This window comes from Microtus oregoni, unplaced genomic scaffold (genome assembly GCF_018167655.1).
Source record: "Microtus oregoni isolate MIOR12 unplaced genomic scaffold, Mior012 000005F_ref0000423, whole genome shotgun sequence".
Lineage (NCBI taxonomy): Eukaryota > Metazoa > Chordata > Mammalia > Rodentia > Cricetidae > Microtus > Microtus oregoni.
The window spans coordinates 15,474,055-15,487,885 of NW_024543064.1; the positions used below are offsets into that span (position 1 = coordinate 15,474,055).

At 52.6% G+C, this 13,831-nt stretch overlaps 1 protein-coding gene across 1 annotated transcript in view; it reads left to right on the plus strand.

Moving 5' to 3' along the window:
• The first annotated feature begins 5,386 nt into the window (after positions 1-5,386).
• Alpl (alkaline phosphatase, biomineralization associated) overlaps positions 5,387-13,831 on the plus strand; it is a 30,421-nt gene continuing 21,976 nt past the window's right edge. The window contains exon 1 of the mRNA XM_041652037.1: positions 5,387-5,570. The gene's annotated coding sequence lies outside the window, so the exon portion shown is untranslated. The remainder of the gene's footprint in view (positions 5,571-13,831) is intronic.

Genomic DNA, 13,831 nt, shown 5'->3' on the forward strand with positions numbered 1-13,831 from the left:
AGTACAGTGGTTCACATCTGTAATTCCAGCACTCGGGAGTGCCAAGCCAGGAGAATTAAGAGTTCAGGCTCTGGCTGTGTGACTTTGCAAAGGTCACGTAACCTCTTTGGATTTCAGCCTCCTGAGGAAAAGCCCCAAAAGCCTGCGGCTGTCCCCTGTAGGCCTGTGCTTTTGTGAAACGTCAGCTGAGTCACCCCAGCATGACGGCAGACTGCTTGAACTTTGAACAGTTTAGACTCAATCCTAGCTCCGCTGCTCCTATGCTGTGTGCCCTTAGACAGGTCTCTTCACCTCTCTGTGTACCCTAAAATGAGGATGACCCTACCTCAAAGTACAGGTGTATAGCTCTATAGCTCAGTGATAGTGTTTGCCTGTCATGGGCTAGGTCCTGCATTTCATCCCAACACTGCAAAAATAAGTCAACAATAGCTCCTCTGGGAAACACTTTCCACATGCATCCTATTGACTGAGGCTTTGAGCAGACGTGGCCTGCTGCATAGCGTGTGTGTGGTGGAATGGGTACAGCATGGGGCTTGACCATCAGCGGGATGGGGGATACAGCATGGGGCTTGACCATCAGCGGGATGGGGGGTACAACATGGGGCTTGATCATCAGCAGGATGGGGGGTACAACATGGTGCTTGACCATCAGAAGGATGGGGGTACAACATGGGGCTTGACCATCAGAAGGATGGGGGTACAACATGGGGCTTGACCATCAGCGGGATGGGGGGTACAGCATGGGGCTTGACCATCAGCGGGATGGGGGGGTACAGCATGGGGCTTGACCATCGGCGGGATGGGGGGTACAGCATGGGGCTTGACCATTAGCCGGATGAGTACTGGGAAGACCAGAGAAGCTGGGTCTACCAGATGAGCCTAGTGGGGGAAACCCATTGGAAGTCACCACCCCACATGTGTGCAGATGGCTTTGATAGTCTTGACGTGCAGCCTGGAGCCTTCTTATCTTCCGCCGGATGTATACAGTCTCTCAGCTATGTGATACTGCTGTAGAGCCTGGAGATGGGTTCTGGTGAGCCCAGCCTCTCTCTTTCTCTCTCCCTCCCTCACTCCCTCCCTCACTCCCTCCCTGTGTCTTCCTGCACACTAACCTAGCTTACCTTTGGCAGGGTTCATTTCCTTGTCCATTGCCTTATCATTGACAGAGGTTTGACCTATTCTGTTGGCCCCTGGTGGGCAGTAGCTGCTAAGTAAACAGCAGCCTGGGGGCCATTGTTTGAGCACAATGTGGAGGCACAGGAGGTGTGAGATCCACATCAGCTGGGCCTCAGGAGTGGACAGAGGTTCCCCAGGAAATCGTGTGAGGCCCAGATGCCAGGCTGCTGGGCAGCAGTGCGCTCTCTATGGGAGAGCATTGCTGAAGTCCCTGGGCACTGGGGCAAGCAAGGATCCCAGGACACTGTGCGGTTCTGTTTCTTTTAACTTTTAAAACTGCTTTGAAGGCTGTCAGGCAGAACAAACAGCTTCTGAGGAGCTACGGCCCAGCCCCACCCCTGCTACCCAGTGACCAGGGGCAAAGGCCCCAGGCTTGGGGCCAGCACATCTGGTAAGTGGCTGGTTCTGCCCCCTCTTCTGCTCAGGGACCTTGGGTGAGTCACGTCACCCCTCCGTACCTCTCTCCTTCCCTGAGATGGGTGTTACACAGTTCTGTATTAGCTACTTCCTGGGGGCTGACTGATCCTGGCCTGAAGGGCCCAGTGGGCAGAGTGGACACCTTCAGACCTAGCACAAGGCTGGGCACACAATGTTAAATAAAACCCATGACAAGCTGTGGGATGGTGTGTGACTGTAGCCATGCTGGGCAGTCCTGCCCAGAAATCCCTCTTAATTCTCCCCTCCTCCTTTTCCCTCCTCCTTTTCCCTCCTCCCTTCCCTCCCTATCTCTCTCTTCCTCCCTTCCTTTGTCTCTTCCTCCCTCCCTCCCTCCCTCCCTCCCTCCCTCCCTCCCTCCCTTCCTTTCTTCTGTGACAGGGTTCTCACTATCTAGCCCTGGTTGGTTTAAACTTTCTTTGTAGCTCAGGCTAGCCTTGAACTTCAGCAATCCTCCTGCCTTTGCCTCTGGAGTACTGGGATTACAGACATGCATCACTGTGCACAGCCCTGGATTCCACACGTGTGTGGCTCATGCTCCTGTGTCCAACCACCTTTAGCTTGTTTGTCCGGTCTCTCTTCCCTTTGGTGGAAATAGCCAGCTTAGCGTGAACGAGCAGATGTGATTGTTTATCGTGTGGGGAGCTGAGGAAAACCCTCTGGACTGGAGTTCTGAGTGCAGAGTCTGGACTCCAGGCAACGGAAAAGCCAAAGCAAACAGTGGGAGAATGAACTGGCTCCCATTCAGAGGTGAGCTTCAGGCATGCCTGCGTCCATGGCCTGGACGCCACCGTCCGACTCGTGAGTTTCTCCATAGGTTTCTAGTCCACCCTCCCGGCCATTGTTCCTCTTTTGGGGTTCCCCACTCCCAGCACCGTGCCATCCAGGTGGAGAAGATCCTAGCATCTGCCAGTCACAACAGCTGAAGGGGGTGGGCTTCTCTGTCCCCGTTAGGAAGGGGAATGGATTTGGAGTAGCCAGATAGGACAGCAGGTATCACCATGTCACCGCGGGGGCAGCAGAGAACACCAAAGTGGTCCTGTCTCATAAGCTGATTTCGGAAGCTTCATGGAGCGATCACCCCTGTGCTGGGGATGGGAGGCCAGCCTGGGGTTGTCCCTGTAGGCTCACTTTCTCTCAGAATGGTGACCAGGGAGAGAGGGAAGGCCGGGGACACTAGCCTACCCTTATGTGCGTAATGCCCCCAGGAGGCAGGTCACATCCAAGACAGGAGGAGCTGGATGAGAGCCGGAGTGGCCTGAGATGACATGGCTTCCTGCCAGTTCCCCAGCCCAGGCTAAGCCAGGAGACTCTGCTGACGTAGGGTCCCATGTCACAGCCCCAGTCCGTGTGGAGACGGTTCTGTTAGATGCTGGGGTGCCAAAGGCATTGCATGAGGGGTCCACCAGGTCCGGCTGCCTCCCAGCACTCCCACACCTTGCTGAGGGAGCCCTGAGTTTTCTCTACGGGTGGGCCTGAGAGTTCTGCCCACACTAGAGAGATCGCATAGAAAGCTTCAAACACACAGTAGGTGCCCTGTGAAGACTTTCTCCTCTGATTATTATTGCTGTGTGACCTTGGCCATCTTGCTTCACTCCTCTGTGCCTGGGGAGCAGAGACAGCATCCACCAGTCAGAACTGTGCTGGCTTCCTTGCTGGCTTCCTATCACGATAAGTGACAGTGTTTTCCTTCATTGTCCCTTATCCTGTTGAATCCCCATTCCTACAGGGGCAAGAGCGGTCAGTGTGATCACAGCCTCTCCCCTGCCCCCCACCGTGGGTCTAATTCTTTGAGTTAGGCACTCATGTAGCCCAGGCTAACTCTTCCTGCTCCCACCATCCAAGTGTGGAGATGACAGACCTGAGGCACCACACCTGCCTTGATTAGCTCACCACAGACCAATGTTCCCGCCCCTCTGGCCCCCACAGCTGAGAGCCTCTGACACCCCAGTTCCTGGGAGCCTAACAGCAGTCACAGGCTCCATCAGAATGCAGAGAGGATGCTGTGGGGGCCCAGCTGCCAACCTCCAGCTTCTGTGTGTTCCCTGTGTCAGGCCCACTCAGCACGTCACAAGTTCAAGGCTAGTCTCCACACAGTTCGAAGCCTCGTGTCTAGGGTGCTAACCAGGTCCTCCCAGGGGGAACGCAGCCAGGACAGAGCTGGGGGTGGAAAGGGCGTCTGAGTGTGGGAGCCGTTGACTCCCATCATTCTAGGGGGATGATCTGAAGCCGGGGATTGTGGGAGAGGTAGGGTGTACCCAGGATCACATCCTGCCCGAGTCCCATGGGATTTCCACAGTATGGCTGGCTATGGGTTCTGGGGCAGGGAGCTGGACCCAGCCTGTCCCGGGAGTGACTCTAGGCCTTTCTCAACATGTGACCTCAGGCAGGTAACCTCATCTCTCTCTGGGGCTAGGGGAACCCCTCCCCCCAGGAGTCCAAGGCAAGCATGCCAAAATGAGATTTGGGAAGAATGCGTTCTGAGTCATGAGTCACCAGGTGTCCGGTCCCTGTTGCGTACGTATTGCGCAGAGCGAGTAGTGTGGCTCATTTCCAGTCAGGCAGGGTGCTGTTGCAGGAATTTACGATCGGACCCCAAGAGGCTTCCCCAGAACAGAAAGACACCCACACGGAAGGCTGAATTCTGACGTGGTCACTTGCTGTTCGACTATGGGAAAGCTGCTTAACCTCTCTGGGCTCTTGTTTTCCCATCTGTAGAATGGGGAAAACTGTAGTGTTTAGCTTGCAGGTTACTGTGGATTAAATGAGTCAATAGAGGTACAACTAGCCCTGGCTAGCCTGGAACTTGTTATGTAGACCAGGATAGCTTTGAACTCGGAGAGATCCGCTTGCCTCTGCCTCCAAGTTCTGAGATAAAAGACCTTCACCATCACACTGCCTACGTATCTCTGTCTCTGGGCTAGCCAGGGCGTCACAGCCAGACCCTGTAAGCTCGGGGCAGGATGAGGGAGGAGTGTTCTCTAATGCTATGTTTGATGTATCATCCTCTGGCGGTGTGCATAAATGAGTTCCGAAACACCAGCATCTGCACCGTGCCTTGCAGACAGGCTTACTCCTCTAATAAACTCCTCCAATGGGAAGAAGACCCATCAAGGTGCTGTGTGACTCTGGAAGGTCGTGGACCCTCTCTGTGCCTGTCAGTGATTGATGGTAGTGAAAGGAAGGACTGGACTGCCACGCCTCCTGGTAATGGAGGGATTTCCACTGCCAGGGCTGGGTACAGCATCGGAGGAGCCGCGGGGGCCTGAAACACACCTCAGGGGTGCATGGCTTGTGTGTGCCTTCAGCCTCTTCCCTGCTCAGCCTCCACGCTCACGGGCCTGAGGGAGGGAGGGAGGGAGGGAGGGAGGGAGGAAGGAAGGCTGTGGACCTATAAAGTGGTGCCCTGGACCTTTCGCCTCCCTCCCAGCCTGCCTGTGTCTCCTCCCACACTGGCCCTTTGCCTGCCACAGGCTGTGGCCCACAGGGTTGTCTGGTGTCCCTGTGAAGTGAGCCTTATGCCCTGGGCCTTCTGATTCCAGCTCTGATAGCCATGCCCTCACTTATGAAATCGGGCTGGTGACGTGGATGAGTGAAGGCACAAGCCAGGTCCTGCTTTGACTCTGTTGGGGCCACTCCAGGCTGCTCTATCGTCAGACACCTGCTGTCTGCTTGGCCACTGTCCCTGACTGAAATACTGCGCGTCCTGCCTCTTAGCTGCCGATCCTCTTGGCTGTTCCTCTCACCTCTCCTTACTGCCAGGCCTCCTGGTGACCTTCCCTCCGAGACTACCCTTAATAGTCTGTCCCCTCTAAGGGGACAGAGCCTTATACTGCCTGGAGGTTGTTTCTTCCCAGTGTGTATGAGACAGGCCAGGGAACGGGACCTGTGACCTCCTTGATCCGGATGCTGAACTTTGCTTCAAACACTTAGGGCAGGAAAGATCATTCTGGCCTCAGGTGAGCAGGCATGCGGACAGGCTCGTGAATGTGTGTGTGTGTGTGTGTGTGTGTGAGTGTGTACGTGTGTGTGTGTGTGTGTGTGTGTGTGTATGCTTGCACGCACACATGTCCATCAAGCTCCCCTCTGTCTCCCCCATTCTCTCTGCCCACTTCCCTGCATTCCTAGCTGCTTCTGCCCCACAAACCCTCATGCCTGCCTATCCCCAGTTCAGATTGAGCCTTCTGCCACAGGTAAAATGTCCAGAATCTTCAGGACAGCCCCAAATCTCTCTCAGACCCTCACTCCACGAGAGAGTTACCTGATGCAGGGGCGAGACTTCTTACTTCAGTTATCCAGCTTAAGGGGCAGAGACAAGGCTCACCCTGGCAGCCTGGCCCAGTGTTGCCCTCCTGCTGCCAGGCTGCCTCTTCCAACACCCACTATTGGCTGGCCTGGCAGGCCTTGCCTGCCTCCTGGCTGCTGCACGGGCTTATCCAGCCACAGACTGCCCAAGGGCAGAGACGCTCATGCTGTGTTAGGAGGTGATGCCTGGCTGGGCCTGGGGTGAGGGCAGCTGGCAGGCAGAGCCCTTGGGTAAACTTCAGAGAACTTTCCAGAACATGAAGGGCAGTATACAGCTGTACCAAGGCTGGGGGTGTGCCGGGATGGCCGGGGTTCCCTCCTTCAATCTTGTCCTCCTGTGTGTCAGTTTCCTGCCCAGGAGGGGCATCTGCACCTGGAGACCTGAGACCTAAAGCTTGCTCTGCTGTCCTCCTGCTCCCCATTGTCTGGCTTAACACCATCTAGAGACATTCCTCTCAGATCTAACCGCAGCCCACGCCCACCAGCAGGCATCTCTTCCTGAGCCCTTAATATGAATGAATGAAATTCATTCCATCTGTGAATGAATAACGCCCTGGGCAGCAAGGATCATCACAGACACCTGCGTTGGGGGAGAGGCAGGTCCCAGGTCCCCTTTGAGCCCCTGCAGCTAAAGCCAGCCTGCAGCAGGGCCTCCTGCTGGAAACCCCTGTCCCTGCTACATCCTCCCCAGTCTCTCTGCATCAGGGAGCGCTCTAAATTCCAGTTGGCAGGGATGTGACCCGAGCTGCACCTCTGCTCTCCCTGGGGCCCAGAGGTGACTAGCTGGAGGACATGGAGTCACCACTAGCCTCCTGACTGCGGGACTACAGGTGTATGTCCCCATGTCTACCTCTTCTTTTTCAACTTGAGTACATCCACCCCTCCAGAAAGCCCATCTTCCCCAGTGCCCCTTTAAACCCTTCCATGGAATGCCCACAACCCCCAAGAGTGCAGACAGGCAGATGCAAAATTTTCATTATGTTTTTTTTAAAGATTTATTTATTATGTATACAACATTCTGCCTCGATGTATGCCCGCACGCCAGAGGAGGGCACCAGATTTCACTACAGATGGCTGTGAGCCACCATGTGGTTGCTGGGAACTGAACTCAGGACCTCTGGAAGAGCAGCCAGTGCTCTTAACCTCTGAGCCATCTCTCCAGCCCTTTCATTATGTTTTTATGTATGTATTTTGTGTGGCATAGAATCCACCATCAGGATTCAGGTGAACACACAGTGCTGCTTGGTTCTTCTTCTTTCCCAGGTCAGGACTCTAGTCCGGGAATGGTGCCACCAGATCTTCAAAATTCAATTTAATCATAATAGCTCCCATGGGCACACTCAAAGGCCCTTCTTGAGGATTCTAAGTCTGTTGACGATTAACACTAGCCGGCACAATAGTGAAGGGTGGCCTTGAACTCCTGGCCCTTCTGTTGCCACTTCCCAAGTACTGAAATGACAGGCAAGTGCCATCATGCCATCATGCCTGGTTTACACTGTGATGTGAATGGAGCCCAGGGCTTTCTGCATGCTAGGCAAGCACTCGACTTTGTGGGCCACACCCCTGGCCCTTCTTTACTTTTATCTTATAAAGTGCCCGGCACATAGTAGGTGCTTTGTTTACTGGCTGCTCAGTAATCTCTTTAGAACCTAGAACCGAGTTGGGTATACAGCAGGTGCTCAGCAAATGTTCTGGGGTCAGGTGTGGAGGAGCAAAGCTGAATGAGCAGCGTCGGGTAGCCCTGCCCACAACCTCACCCAGGCCTGGGGTGGGGGATGGGACCTTTGTAGGTTCCATCTCCTCCTTCCTGCCTAATCCCCTGAGATTAGCTCAAGGGTAACCCCGGGCTTCAGAGTCAGCAGGTTTGTGTGACAACCACATCTAAAGGCTCGCTTCACTCCAAGATGGCCCTCCTGTCACCCACCCTGGACATGGTGGTCACAGCAGTTGGCGGCCTCCTCCTGTTCATGCTGGCCCTGGGCCTGCTATGCTTCTTCACCTGTCGCCTGGCCAGGCCACTCAGGTAGGAGATTCTAACTCCTGTCCCTGCTGAGTGCTCTGTCCCTTATGACTGTTCATGTGGGACAGAAGAAAGGTGGACAGTAGTCTTGGGGAAACTGAGGCCAGAAGAGGACAGTCCCCTGGAGAAGGAGATGGCGGAGTCAGCCTGGGTGTGTATGTGATTGTCAGCTAGCCGGTTGGATTTTAGTTAAATTTTCTGAACTGAGATGGGAGGCCAGGAATACCCGTGGCTGGGAGGCCGTGAGAGCTCACGGTGTATATAACCGAGCTCACAGGTAGACATGACAAGAGTGCCTGGGAATGAGCATCTTCAGCGCGGTCTCTCAGATTGTCCCGGCTCTATTGACACCAGCTGGAGACTGGCGTTCTGCCAAACTCTGGAGCCACTGCCTCAGAATGCCATTGTCAGGGCCCCGGCCCAGCCACTCAGCCTCCCGCTGGCCTGCCAAGTAACTGCTTCCTCACCCGAAGCCAAAGCCCAGCCAGAGCCATTGCGCTCCTGTCCTAAAGAGTCAGATCACGTAGCTGGAAGCCTGGCAGAGAGACCAGGCAATGGAAGGGGACTGTGGGACAATGGGTGGCAGGCAACCAGGACCCCCCCCCCCCCCGACTGGGCCCAGCAGAGTCCCCAACCCTGAGCTGCCTGAAGCCTCTGGGGTGAGGGAGGGGAGGAGTCTGAGCTGAGGCAGGAGGCTGAAGGATTTTCTGGGTCTCCAGTTCTCTGTGCCATGCAGCCTTCTTAATGTGGGGCCCTGGGAATAGAGGTCAGCACCCCAGGCAGACGGTGGGCTTCAGGCTCAAAGTGCAAAGACCTTCACTGTCTGGATCTGCAGTTCCCAAAGCTTCACCCTGGAGGGAAGAGACTCTGGCCCCTCAGACTAACCTTGCAGGCTGCCTGAGCCCTTTCAGTGGCCCCCTCAGTCCTTTGTCTTGGACACTAGGTGCAGAGAGTGGAATGAATTCTCTTTCTCGGGCCACAAGTGCCGTAGCTCCGCGTCCACTCCCTTTTCTCCTTCATCCCTGCTCCCTGCGCCACCCACAGTGTTTGGTCCTCTGTGATCCTTCCTCAAGTTCTGTTCATGCTGCAGGCTTGACAGCTAATTTGCTACTGATACAGCACAGCCGTAGATGTGGCGTTGTTACCGACATGTTTTCCTTAGTATGGACAAGAGCTTGCTGGGTACTAAGCCAGTGTTAACGGGGAATTCGCCATGGTTCTCTCCATAATGGTTTCCGTAAAGTTTTGCTGTAAGGCTTTGGTCATTTGACCAAGTTAAAGAAAAGTTTTGGGGGCCCACCTAGAGTGGAGTTTTGGGGCTGAAGCAGTTGCCTAGCGTGTGTGAGGCCTGGGTTCTGTTTAGAACCAAGAGTGGAAGGTGAGGAGGAGGGAGGGAAGAAAAAAAGACAAAGAGGAAGGAAACCCCCACAGTTCTTTTTAGCCTGGCTCTCCGAGGGCTCCCGCCATGTTGTTTTCATGCCCTGTTTCCTGGCCGACATTCTTACTGAGTCTCCTCAAGGTGGTGACAGTAAGCCCTTGACCTGCCAGTCCCATCTCCAGCTGCCTGTTCTTCCCAATGACACCTCAACCCATCACATCCAATCCAAGTCCCTGAACTGTCCCCACAAAATCCCCTCACTCCACCTCACACCTCCAAATGCCACACCCATGCTGAAAGATGGATTCTTCCACCCTAAGATCAGAAACAAGGAAAAACATGGTTATTTTTGCCCTTTCTGTTCCTCCTGACACCAGACGTACTGACCAGTACGAAAAAAGCAAGGGGGACAGAGTGGAAAAAGCCACGTGACTAGAAAGTAGAAAGTAAAGCTTTTTAATTAAAAATAATCATTATATTTTATTTAGTTTGTATGTGTGTGAGTGTGCAGATGCATATGTGAGCAAGAGTGTGTGCATGTACGTGTGGCATGTGTGGAGGTCAGAGGAATGTTTCAGGAATCTGTTCTCTCCTTCCATCCTATGGGTCCCCGGGATCGAACTCAGGTTGTCAGGCTTGGCAGCAAGCGCCTTTACCCATACAGCCATCCCGCTGGCCCTTAAGCTCTTGGTAAATTACCTGCTTGTCTACATAGAAAATGCCAAGGAGCTGGGTGGTGGTGGTGCACGCCTTTAATCCCAGCACTCAGGAGGCAGAGGCAGGTGGATCTCTGTTAGTTCAAGGCCAGCCTGGTCTACAAAAGCTAGTTCCAGGACAGGCTCCAAAGCTACAGAGAAACCCTGTCTCAAAAAACAAAAACAAAAACAAAAAAAACAAAAAAAAAGAAAGAAAGAAAGAAAGAAAATGCCAAGGAATCCCCACTTGTACACCCAACATGCTTAGAATTTACGTGAGTTTGGCATTGAAGGTCAAAATGTAAACAACAAGGAATTTCTTTTTAGTAGCATTAAAGAAACAAAGGCGGACATATACAACAACTCCCCCACGAGAGAACTGCATAGGTGTAAATGTAACAAAACCTGTCTAAATTCTCTGTGCTGATCAAAGTGCCAGAGGGATGGAGAGAGATACTGTGCTCATGATGGAAGAATCTACACCACACAGACAATGATGGCTTTCTCTATAGATATTAAATTTTTATTTTATGTGTATGAATGCTTTGTTTGTATGCCTGTGCATTGTGTGTGTGTGTGTGTGTGTGTGTGTGTGTGTGTGTGTTGTACCCTCAGGGTTCAGAAGAGGGCATTGGAGCCCCTGAAACTGGAGTTACGATGGTTGTGAGCTACCCTGTGGGTGCTGGGAATCAAATTCAGGTCCTTTGTGAGAGCAGTCAGTGCCCTTAACCAGAGAGCTGTATCTCTAGCCCCTATATTAATTTAAATTGATTTGTATTGATTGTGTGTGAGAGACAGCATGCGTGCTCACGTGCCGCCATGTATGTGTGAAGCCAGAGGTCAACTTGCAGAGTCAGCTCACTCCTTCCACCTCGTGGGCTCCAGGGATCGAACTCAGGTCGTCAGGCTTGGTGGGAAGCCGCCTTTATATGCTGAACCACCTCATTGGTTGAATCTGTTGGTCACGTGGTGATAGAGGACAAATCAGGGACCGCCATGTGTAGCAATGGGGACTGCTTGATCTCAAAGGGATATACAGGCTTGGGTGGCACGGCAGGTCCCCACCCTAATCATGGCGGCATTGGAGGGATCTATTCTTGTGTCAGGCCTCAGAGCCTTTGCTTTACGCTTGAGGAAATGGAGGGGTTGGGGTTGCCATAGTAATCTTGCTGCTATTTCTGGAATCAGAATGCCTATGGTCAAGGTTCCCTCCACCACCGGCTTGTTAGTCAGCACAGGCTCCTCGTGTCTCCCCTCCAAGCCTTGGTCTTGTCATCCGTCACGGGGGACTGTAAAATGTCCTCTTTTCTTGCTGCGGAAGTTGCAAGAGATGATTCGATTTTCAAACAGCCCACGGGCAGACGGTGCACCTCATCAGTAAACAGCTCCTGAACCTCAGAAGTTCCCATGGTCCCCTTTAGGCTCCACACCTACACCCTTGCACTGCCTTATTCCACTCTCTCTGGTGGAATAAATACCAAAACAAAGGGGTGCCGCATGGTTCTGCTATTGACGCCGGTGTTGCCCACGGTTCTGCTTTCCCGGCTCAGCCTTACATTGTTAGGGCCGTGTGTGTTGCTGTACGGCATTGTCAACCGTGAGTTCTGAACTCCTGTGCGAGCTGGGATGGACACGCATAACAAGGGCTGGTGTGGAATAAAAGGGGTCCCGTGGCAGCTGTGGTGGGTGACGCCAGGTGCCCGACGTTGCACTCATTGGCACTCTTCTGGTAGTGAGTGACCAGCACAGTCCTCCTGTGACTCCCAGGGCTAGGTGCACAGTTAAGCGACGCATGGCCTTGGGGCGGCAGATCTAAAGCCGTGAGTCGAGGCCTCTTTGGGATCGCATTTCAGAGACTTTCATTACATTCCTAACAGTAGCAAGATTACAGTTGTGAAGCAGCAATGAAATAATTTTGTGGTTGGGGTCACAATAACATGAGGAGCTGTATTAAAGGCTTGCAGCGTTAGGAAGGCTGAGAACCTCTGGACTAGAGGCTGGGAGAGACCAGGAAAGTTATTTTGAAAACAGAGTCGTATGTGCTAACAATTGAGGCTGTGTGAAGTTGGAGGAAACGTGTTAGAATTCATGCCGAAAGAGGTGGCTTCGGGTTTAAAGAACCGTAAATACTATTAGAATGCATTAATATTTTATAGCCACTTGATGGCTTCTTCTGATTTTAGGATTTGCTATGAAATTATTTGGCAACTAAAGGAGAATAAAAAATTTAGATGCTGAGCAATAGTAGCGCACACCTTTCATCCCAGCACTTGGGAAGCGGAGACAGGAGGATTTCTGTGAGTTTGAGGTCAGCCTGGTCTACAGAGTGAGTTCTAGGACAGCCAGGGCTACACCATGAAACTCTGTCTCAAAAAACAAAACAAAAAGCAAAATGCATTAGAATTTGGGTTTGTGCTGGTGGGTCAATGGGGAAAAAGCACAAGGACAAAAGCTTGGACACCTAGCCCCCAGTGGGGAAATCCAGGCAGGGTGACACATGTCTATAACCCTAGCCCTGGGGATGGAGAGGGAGACAGGAGGACCCCTGGGGCTTGCACCACATCCAACAAGAGACCCTTCCAGAAACTGATGTGGGCAGCAATAGAGGTGGGCACTCAAAGCCTCCACAGATAAATCCAGTCCACACACATGTCTACACAAACACACACATATACTATGCCCATGGTGTTTTTACTGCGTGTGTTTATGTGTGTATGTGAGGGGTAGGTGGGCCATTGGATGGTGTGCCATTTCATGTGTGTGGAGGTCCAAGAGCAACTTTCAGGAATTGGTTCTCCCCTTCCGCTATGTGGGCTCCAGGAATTGAATCCGGGTCATCACTCTTGGCAGCGAGTGCCTTTATCTACTGAGCCCTCTCACTGGCCAAAATCGGTTTTTAAATTTAGCAGTCACCTGAGTTGACCTCGGAGTTGAGTGCGCTTGGGCACTAGATGGAGGGTGTTCCCTCCGGATCGCTACCTTCCTCTTACCCACCCTCTCTGCACCGTTGCAGTTCCTTGTTCTGGGAGGTCGGCAGTTTGTCTGTCCCAACATTTTTCATAGAGTTCTGCCGCTCTGTTTCCCATCACCAATGGGGTAATCACATCCGGCCTTGGGCTGACAGGGTAACATTATTTCCCAACGAAACACTTGATATTTAAAATCACACCTCTTCCTGTAGCATCCTCAACCAGATGGCTGGACATCCTGTAACCAGCTGCCTGTGATCACAAGAACATGACCGCGGTTAAAGCATGCTTAAGCCATTCATACACACTCATTTTAGGTGGCTTGGGAAAAAAAATTTAAGAGGAACTAATCGTTCCCAGTCTTGCCACCCTGTGCAAACCACCAGTGGATGTTTGCTGTGTTTCTTCCAGTTCTTTTAAAACAGATTTTTTTCTTTTCTTCCCTCCCTCCCTCCCTTCCTTCCTTTCTCTTTTTTCAGACAAGGTTTCTCTATAGCTTTGGATTAAAACATTTTTAGCTGGGCATGGTGGTGCATGCCTTTAATCCCAGCACTCGGGAAGCAGAGGCAGGCGGATCTCTGAGTTCAAGGCCAGCCTGGTCTACAGAGCCACAGCCAGGACAGCCAGGACTGTTACACAGAGAAACCCTAATGAAAAACCAAAAAAGAAAAAAAATATTGTAAAAAAAAATTTACAGTGAGCTGAGAGTGTTACTGTATGAAGCCTGAAGCCCAGAGTTTGGTCCCCAGCACCGAGGGTGGGGGCGGGGAGCAGAATAGTCTTCAAATGTCTGTTGTCGTTGTTGCTTGAGTTCAGGAGGGCAGTGGTGCAGTGGGGAGGTCAGAGGGCAGTG